General features: G+C 30.9%; 1 pseudogene; it reads right to left on the bottom strand.

Moving 5' to 3' along the window:
* Positions 1 to 8,279: 8,279 nt before the first annotated feature.
* On the bottom strand, positions 8,280 to 9,881 carry LOC126552026 (putative nuclease HARBI1; annotated as a pseudogene).
* Positions 9,882 to 10,663: the final 782 nt, after the last annotated feature.

Genomic DNA, 10,663 nt, shown 5'->3' with positions numbered 1-10,663 from the left:
ATGTCAAGGGCTTCCGATGTATGTTGCTGGAAGAATAATCATCCGACCAACATTCTGTGCATTTCCATCAGTATTAATCGCATCTCGAAGGTGAATATACTCTTCAGATCGGAGTTTGGTCTGATTCAACCTGATGAATGTTAATCTCTCCGTTTCAATTTTAACATACATGTCAACAACATATTTGTGATATAATCGCCGACATTTCAATATGTGATTGTCTTCATTTTCCCGAATCATTAGGCGGTATGAATAATAGTTCATTGAACTGACTTTTTTGTTTGTTTCAGAACCTGTAAATATATTTTGTTTTTATAATATTGAAATATAAAATTAAAATACATAATATGGTTACTGATATATTATTGCCTAATATTTTAATTACCTGTAATTGGATTTATCATATTTATTGAGAAATCATATCCATCTTCACCTTGCCAAAATATAATGGGATATTGTAGTGCATCATATGAGCGGTGTGTTTCATTTATACGTTGTAATCGATCATTTCGATGATGTAAAACAATATCACGGGATTCCAAGTTTTCTCCAACTACAACGATAGCAACTTCATCAATTGTTGGTCATTAAAACGTCTTGCATGTTGACCCACAGGTGTTTTATCAGCTTTGATTACAATTTTGTAATTATTAGATGGCATCATATCCAGTGCAGTTTTAAACAATATAATCAATTGATTGTGTTCATGAAATAAAGTTTGTAATTGTTCTAAAATATACCTCTTTACTAAATTGTTGTTTGCACAACGCATATCAATTTCTTGTGTTGAATTGCCCATAAAATAAATTTGTAAGAATTTGTAGTTGCTATCTGACACTGGTAATAGTGAACCTGATCTATGATATATTTGGCCTTGCATCTGTTAATTAAAAAAAATATTATGTTTGTAAAATAATAAAAAATAAATGATGATCAAACTTAAATAATATTTGTTCTTAAAAATTATATCTGTCTCCTAATTTGATTCACAAAATGATATTTAATATGATTAGGTACCTCAATATGTCCCCCCCACGGGACCCGCCATGACGTGGCGGGGGGGCTCACTGACCTCGGTCAGTGCCAAGAGGCTCCCAACTCCCCGGTCCTGACTTAAACTAGTTGGGGCCGGAGCCTCCAGAGCCACCTCTGACCCTAACCGGTTGGCGATGGCAGGTATGGTAACCACCTGCACCCACCAACAAAAGGACTCTGAAGGAAAACAGTAAACCACACTGGAGAAGCGATCTACCTCCGGCGTCCTGGTAGATCTGGAAAATCGACGGAAAAATGGACAGACGACGTGAGGCTGACGTCGTCGGTGGCGGCTAAGCCACAAACAAAAACCAAGATGACAAGTACAACAAACAATTATGATGTTACTGCTACAGGGGCCTCGGAAACCCCAGAGCCCGCGGGTGGGAGTGGATCGTCCCACAAGTCGTCATCGGCAATCCAGAACCCAGTTACGGAGGTGTCCAGCCAGGCCCTCGTATCTGGCATTGCAACTGCTGAGACAGTCGTATCTACGGACACGCAACGGACCCAGGCCCAACATGGAGGAGATAAGGAACGGATTCTTGAGAAGAAGTTGTTGGCCTCTGCAACCCCAAACCAATCTACCCAACACGAAGTCAATAGGGAAGAAGCAAATGCACGCTTCTTTAAGTATCTCCAGCAGACCTATAACGCGTCAAAGAACCTGGATGAAGAAGTCGCCGCCGCATCCAACACCAAGAGGGAGATAAAAACTCTCATAGCACAGTTATCAAACACCGTCAGAGGACTGATACAATGGGGCAGACATACGGGCAAAATATCTGCCAACACCTTGAATAGAGGCACTCAAACAGAGCAGGGACCCCCCAGTTTCCCATATAACAAAGGTTGCAAGCTCAGGGACGGCTCTAGAAGACTCGATTCCCTCCCCAGACCGCTCCCGTTTTGAGATACCTGCTGCTATCGAGGGACTCCGTCAAATTATGAAAACCCAGAGCGAAGCTATCGCAAAGCTAGTCGAAAGGATGGACAAATCACCAGAAAAACCGCAACAGCAGCGCCAGAGGAAATCGCCCCCGAGACAAGAAGACCAGCACGAGCACCAACAACAACCACAGACAGACGCCCCGCGAAAGACAAAAAAAAAAAAAGAATGCAGCGAATCAACACCTCAGACAGATACGGGATCTACCCAAGATCCGCCATATTGTGAGGACAATGCAAAATGGGAAACAGTTAAGAGTAAAAGTATGCAGAAAAAGAAGAAAAAGGAGCGCAAAAGACTCGAGCCACGGACTAGGCCAGATGTGTTCATAGTGAAGGCGGGAGTTATGAAATACTCAGAAATGCTTAAAAAGATCAAGAATGGCAAAGAGGGCAACAAAATAGTTCGGGAAAGTTTTATGCCAACTTTCAAGGTATGTATTATAGCAGTTAATCAAAATTATTTGGTGATCATTTTTATATTATAGATTCAGTTTTAGTGACACTTTAATTATTTTGAAACACAATATAATTATTTGATGATTTAAATATTCATCGGTTTTAAATTTTTTAGTCGATTCGTCTCGAAATGTACATTAAATTGTATTTATTCAATTTAGTTACAACTAAATTTTACATATTGAGGTACCTTTTTTTTTTAGATTCTGAACGAAGTAATGAATGTATTGATTTTACAATGATGTGTGTTTTTTTTTGTGTCTGTGTACAGCATAACTAGTCGAAATAATGATCCAATTTCAAACAATGGGGGTGGTTTCCGATGTAAAAGTGAATATCCTTGGTGCATTATAGAGGTAAAAAGTTAACATTTTCCAACAGTTTTCAAAAAAATCGAGAAAAACAAAAAAAAAAATGACGAAAAACGGCAATTTTTACTCAAAACCAGTTTTTGACCAAATCGATTTTTTTTTATGGTTGTAATTCAAAAACTAATCACTGAAAATACTTGAAATTTTCACCAATTGTTAATGTCAGTGGTATCCGTATAAAGTTAAATTTTCAAAAAATTTTGACTTTTTATGAGTTATTTATAGACCACTGAAATTTTCGATTTTTTTGAGAAATTTTTTTTAAAGTGTCGATAAAAAATTTTTGGATGACCAAAAAGTTTTGAAAATTTAATACAAGGTTCCTTATGAGTTGTTTTTAATGTAGCTAAAAAAAAATTAAAAATCGTTAGTCACAATTTTTTTTTATAAGCGTTTTTAGTTCAAATTTTTACGAAATCTGTCGAAAACGCGAAAATTTGCAAGTAATTTTGAAGTTGAAAAATCATAAAATTTTTTTCTTTTATAACTAAGTTTTGAAAATTTGGTACAAGGTTCTCCATACATTTTTCTTCAAATATCTGTAAAAAAACTCTACCGGATTCAGATAAAAAATTTTTATGAGTGTTTGAAATTTAAATTTTTACAAAAACCGCGTTAATAACAGTTTAGCCTCAAACGATTTTTGATATTTGTTATTATTCAAAAAGTATAAGTCGTAGATACTTGAACATTTTACTAATCGCGGAGTAGCAATTTAAGATAATTATGTCTTTTGTATTCTTATGTAAAATAAACATTTATGTTTGTATAAGTGTCTTTCTAATCAAATTAAATTAAATACTTAATATACCATATATTACATTGTATTGATATTATATTAATGTACAATTGTCTTATATATATAATAATACTAAATAAATTCTGACTAATAAAAAACACTGAATTCTCGATGTTTAAAAAAGTTCATTATAAATTATTTTAATACACTTACGTATGATTGTAATTTAATAATAATAATAAAATAAATGTTTTTACTAATGAAGAAAAACAGAATTCTCAGTCCCAGTGGCGCAACCAGGAATTTTTCATGGGAGGGGTCCAACAAAATAAACCATCTTAATTTTTATAAAAAATACATGTTTATATTAACAATATATTTTTTAATTAGTATTATTATTTTAAATATTAAATAAATGCTAAATGCTAATACAGACATTTTTCAAGAAAAAACAAAGTGGCGTTTTATTTATTAATTTATAATATAATAATTAATAATACGAGCCAAGGGGAGGGTCCGGACCCGGAGTCCACCACCCTGGTTGCGCCACTGAGGTAATTTCATGATAAATATTTATAGAATTTTCGAATGTTTAATTTATAAACTTATTTATATTTATAGAGCTCTAAAAAAGTGAGAAAAGTGAGGTTTTTAGGAAAATCAATGAAATAAGTGAGAAAAAGTGAGCAACTTCAAAATAGTGAAATAGTAGCAACCCTGACAGTATTTATTCAGTAGATATGTAGTTGAAATTCTAGTATAATAAAATAATAGTATATTATATAATTATAATATTATTTACATTAACATATACTTACGTCTTACACCACGAAGTATAATAACAACCAACTTCACATACAGAATCGGTGGACGAACGATATATTCCAACGAATATATTATATACATGAATTATTATTAATAATGCCATTGATTAAATATACGAATAGGTATAACGTATAATGGCAACAGCACTGCCAGTTTATTTGAAAAATTTTAAAATCAATAACTACAATATTTTCAAATTGAACAAGCAAAAACAATTATATAAGTAATTGAAGAGTATTATTATTAATACTTTACAGATTAAAGTGGTAATGTGGTATGGAAATGGAGTATTACGTCATTACTTATTGGACATAGCGACAATTAAGGTGCGTATCCATTACGCGCGGCAAACTCTCGAACATAGGTTTATTTGCCGCGCGAGCCATATGATGCATCAACTTTATTTTAAAGCGTGGCAGCCTCGCGCGGCAAGTTATCCAGGTTGCTCACCTCCTGCAGAGTGCGATCCCAACGTTCAGTCTTCGCGTACAAGTGTGCAACCATGAACGTTTCACGTGCAAGAGCAGCTGCTGCTTTCATCATAATACATCACATTATTAAAAAAAAACCTAAACGAAAAGCGTGATGGTGGATGAAAAAATTGTACGTTAATCGAATGCAGTGTGGTGTTAAACTTTTGGAAGATATGAGATATGAAGCCGTTGAAGATACAATAAAAAATTTTACAAGAATGACAACTATAGAGTTTGAGCACTTAAAATCATTAATTGAGCCACAGGTGAAGAAAATGGGGCAATGAAAATAAAGCATGTAATGTTACAAGCACCGGTTAACAGTAGTACAGAATATTATAACTATAAACATTTTTTCAGTATAGTACTAATGGCTTTAGTAGACGCTGACTATTGCTTTAGGTACATAGATGTTGGTTGTAAAGGTAGATGTTCTGATGGTGGTGTTTTCAATAATACTAAATTATACAAAAAACTCGAAGAAAAATCTTTGAAAATACCCCCTCTATCTATACTTTAGGTCCCCTATGCTATCAAAATACCTTATGTAATTCTGGCTAATTAAAAAAATTAATTAATTAATTAATTCTATGTAAGCTTTTTCACTTAATGAATACACTATGAAACCATTTAAAGGAGAACCAGCCAGAGGTTCTCAGGAAAGAATCTTTAATTACAGGCTATCTCGAGGACGTCGAGTAGTCGAAAATGCTTTCGGAATTGTGAGCTCAGTATTTAGAGTACTACGGAAGCCTATGTTACTAGAACCTAAAACGGCTACTAAAATTGTTCTAACCACTATTTATTTGCACAATTATTTGAGGAAAAAACCAAATACGCGATCACTATACACGCCACCTGGATCTCTAGATAGTGAGACAGATGGGGAACTTAGACCAGGAACTTGGAGAAATGAACCTGAACCTACATCACTACTATGACTATGCCTTGTATTCCACGAAGAGCTGAAAATTATGCGAAAGAAATACGTTCACATCTAGCACATACTTTTGTTACCAATGGTGAAATACCGTGGCAAAACAGATGTTAAATTGTTAACTTACATCTTTCGTTATAGTATCGGATGTTTCATTAGGTACGTCTTTATCTTTCATAAAATCAAAGTCGTCAAAAGCAAACCACTTTGATACGTAAACTTGATGTGTACCTAAAATAAAATAATATTAATACAATTAATAACTCATAAAGTGTTAAATGTTAAGTTAATGTTAAAATTAAAAATTATCATATAATTACTACAATTATTAATTCTAAATATTATCAACAAGTAAAATTCAAAATAAAAACTTAGTATATTATACAATATTTTTTTTTATTTGCCACATTACCCCTTTCACTAAGGTACATTGGTAGTCAATACAATAAAATTTCATATAAATATACAATAATTTCATATGTAACCATTCAGCAATTCGAAAATGTGTTGAGGTTTTAATTTATTAGCCATAATTAGAATGAAAAATCGGGAATTGAATATTAAATAATAAAATATTGTATACGATACTGATTGTAAATAATAATAATAATAATAATATTAGCTGGCTCCGTGCACTTTGTTGCCCGTTAAAAATGCCAATTCTATATAATATGATTCGAATTTTGATTAATTTGTTATTTAATATTCGGTTTAACGGTGTTCAAAACTTAGACATTTTCATTGACCGTTTTGATTCTCAAAAATCTTGTAAAACCACCACCTTAATATGCGAATTTTGTAAAATGCTTTCTTATTGCACACTAAATTTGTGGTACGATTTTACGAATGTACCGTGTAAATTTTAAGCATCGATCTATCATTGTTCAGGCTCTACGTTTATTAGTCAGTGAGTTACTCAAGTCATAATATTATAGTCATTCTGCTTGCCGTTGCCGTGAGACTCTCTTATGATTATGCGAGCAGTATATTATCATGTAGGCAATCCACACATGGTGGATTGCAGACCCCGCGAGATGTGTACGTAAGCTTATAATTTCTAACACTTAAGTTTCAAAGTTATATCATTTTTTTATTTTACTACAGTGGGTAAAATACAATAATGTGCCATCTCGTAATTTTTATATTGTTGTTTGTTGGTAAAACAATAAAACTTGGTATAACTTGTTATGTTAGTTTATTGCTGTGAATTTGAAATTTACTGTAGACATTGACTTATTTTGCTAATTCTTATTTTTGTTGTTATGGTTTTAACAAAATATAACAACAGGTCTATAATTATTATATTCAATCATAATCAATAGTGACCTTAATATAGTTTATTTTCTTGCTGGACTGCAGTGACAATTGTTGTTTTTTTACATCCAGATTCCGAAGTTTTCTGGTGGATTTTACTAAAATTGTACTACATAACTACATAAGCACCTTCTCTTGCGACCAATAGGAGCGAATCATCAGTGAAAAATGTTACAAAAATGGGGAAAATAAATAATAATAACAAAAAAATTGTTACCATGATTACCGAAAATAAAATAGTAATAATACCTAATAATAATAATAATAATAGTAATAGTAGTCATCGGTATTTTTTATTTTTCATTGTATTTTTTTTTAATTTTCCGTGCAATTTTCTTAACTTTTTCTTACATAAGAACCTTCTCCTGGAAATTACGACCCAAACAAAATAAGAATGAGCGAAATCGATCCAGCCGTTCTCAATTGATGAAATGTTATACATTTTTGTCTCTATTTTTATATATATAGAAGATAGAAGATAGATAGATTATTGTGAACTAAAAAAAAATTCACTCAACAAATTTCAAATTTCCAAACTAAAATAACTATAGAAACCATAGATTATATTGATTGTACATCGAGCTGATGTTTAGATGTCTACCATAGAGTAAATAAAGACAATGGTATCGAGTTCAAATCCCAGACATCAATGAATAGATTTTGCACTTTTTCTACTTATTCGGTTGACTTTTTAAAAATTTTCTTTCGTAAAAACCTTCTCCAGACAATAACAAATACTCCTAAAAAATCATTAGCGAAATCGGTTCAGCTGTTCTCAATTGATGAATTTTTATATATTTTTGTCTCCATTTTTATGTATAAAGATTTTTAATTTCTTTTTTTACTATGACAACGATTTAAGTTTGTATGTCTATTTGCATGCATTTTTAAAAACATTTTAAGTAAATGATTTATTTTATTTAAATGGTTGCCATTGACTACCAAAAATAATTTAGTTGACTATTTGCTGGATAGATGGCGCTTCTGTAATTGCATCACCACCTCGTCATATTTCTCTAACCCGATAACTTTCTCAAATTTTTCGTCCGTAAGAACCTTCTTCTGGCAATTACGGCCCAAACAAAAAAAGAATGAGCGAAATCGGTCCAGGCGTTGTTGAGTTATGCGCTTACCAAATTTTGCGATTCATTTTTATATATAAGATTCATAGATTTTATTTTAAAATTCATTCAATATTTAAAGAATATTAACATTTGATATATATTTTTTTTCAACCTTAAAATAGATTAATTTATTATATACTTAAAATATTTTATATTATAAATAAAACATAAGTTCTAAGTCAAATGTCTTATTCTTACTTATTTCTCTAAATTTATTTAATAACTTCTATATTATAACTATTTAGTTGAATAACCTAAATATTTTTATCAATAAGTGTTACTTATAATAAATATTTTAGTTAAGTGAAATGCCTAACCATGTAAGCTCTCCTAGCAGCTGCACCATTAATCTCTCTATTTTCATCATTCAGAAAATGATTTACTTCTTCATCAGTTTCATCGTCAACAGCAAATTCTGGTAATCTAAGTTTTAAACTTATGTTGTATAGAACAGCACAAGCTACAATTATTGAAACTATTGTGTTTTGTGAATTTACTAAACCTCTCCTTAGACATGGACATTTTTTTTTCCATACACCAAACACTTGCTCTGCAATATTTCGGGTTTTGATATGAGCTTTATTATAATTTTTCTCTGCATTTGTTACTGGATTAAGTAAAGGTGTATATATGTTAAGTTTGCATGCATATCCTAAAGAAAGGTATTTATTATTTAATTTTCTTATTATGGTTATTATTATTTTTTATTATTTATTTATTATTATTACCATTGTCTCCCAGAAGTATAAGATTATGATTATTGTTAGTATATACAGCACATGCATGACTGGCATTAAAGATAAAGCTATCATGGTAACTACCTGGCCATCTAACCACCAAATCATGTATTTCCATCAATGGACCACAAACTAACTATAATATTTTTGGATTAAATAAATATGATATTATTAATATATTATTTAGGTACTTGAACATTCAAAGAATACCATCCTTTACGATTTCTGAATACTTCACCATTAATACCACCTGGATTTTGTATTCTTATATGAGTATAATCAATACATCCTCCTACACCTGGCATTCCAGTTATTTCAAAAAACTGTTGTCTAATGACTGCCCATTCGGCTTTAGTTTGGGGAAACTTTACATGATCCCTAAAACGACTAGCATTCTGATGGGAAACTCTTTTAATAATTCTAGATACAGTGCTCTGGTTAATGCCTCTCAAGTCTCCACAAACCGTCAACAAATTAAAAGAAACATGTCTTAAATAAGTTATTAAATTTGTACAAATTAAATTTAGGTAGGTATTTTACTTGAAAGTTCGCTGTTGCATAAAAACGTAATATTGTCTATAACTGTAGAATGAGAGGTATAGGCAGTCCTCGATTATTGTTATAGTGAATACCTAATAAATCTACTAACTGATCCATAACAATCAGTTTTGAAAATCGATAACGTTTCAAAATGTATTGTCATTGTATTTTTCAAACGAATCTTCCATACTACGAATATACTTTCTTGGAATTTGTTCAACATCAAATTCGTCGAAATATTCGTAAACCATTTCCACATAATTAACAAAGTTATTAAAATCTTCCATATCTACTACTATATTTTTATAATACAACTATTTAAAACTTATATTTTGAGCATAAAAAATATTGATAGCAGGTAAAAAATAACAAATTTATGTATCACTTAAGAATTATGGTGCGGAATTTGAGCACATAACTTTATGTGTTTGTTTAGAGCCTATGTAACACATAATACTCTAGAATAAGGTGGATACATTTTGGGTTATATATATATATTTAATGTATATTTTGTATTAAAAACTAACATTTTTTTTCATTTTTAGAAATGCTGAAATGTCTTATACGATCTGTTACCTACGTACATTAAGTATGAATTAAAAGATATAACAACAAAAATTGACAGGATTGAGGAAAGACAAACAAATATTATGTCGCTTTACAATAATATTAGTGGTGGCAAGGTTACCTAACCTTGGTATTTCCCTCTTACCTACTTCTTTTGAAGAGTTAGATAGTTTTGAACAAAAATTATTTTACGATGGCTATAAACTTAAATTGGTAAAAATTTAGATATTAATTTTCTATAATAAATAATTTATTGAAATATCATGATGTTATGTAAATATAATATATATTATATATTATATATATTTATTTACTGTTACATATATATGTATTTTAAATACATGTGTTCTAAATTAATTTAGATCAGTTATTTGAGAAGACTAGAAAAACCAACAATTGGGGCAATGACTAGGGAAATTTTGTCAAAATTATTTCACAACGATTTATTGACTCAATTTTCTTACGTCGGTCAAAAAGGAAAGAAAGTATTTTCAGTACTAAACACATGTTCTATCTTATTTGGTTAGCATAAAATTTATAATAAGTCATAAAAAAACTATAAAAATATATCTTATTGTATATGTTTATTTAGCT

Source organism: Aphis gossypii, chromosome X (assembly GCF_020184175.1).
Source record: "Aphis gossypii isolate Hap1 chromosome X, ASM2018417v2, whole genome shotgun sequence".
NCBI lineage: Eukaryota > Metazoa > Arthropoda > Insecta > Hemiptera > Aphididae > Aphis > Aphis gossypii.
This window is presented reverse-complemented; position numbering and strand designations above follow the sequence as displayed.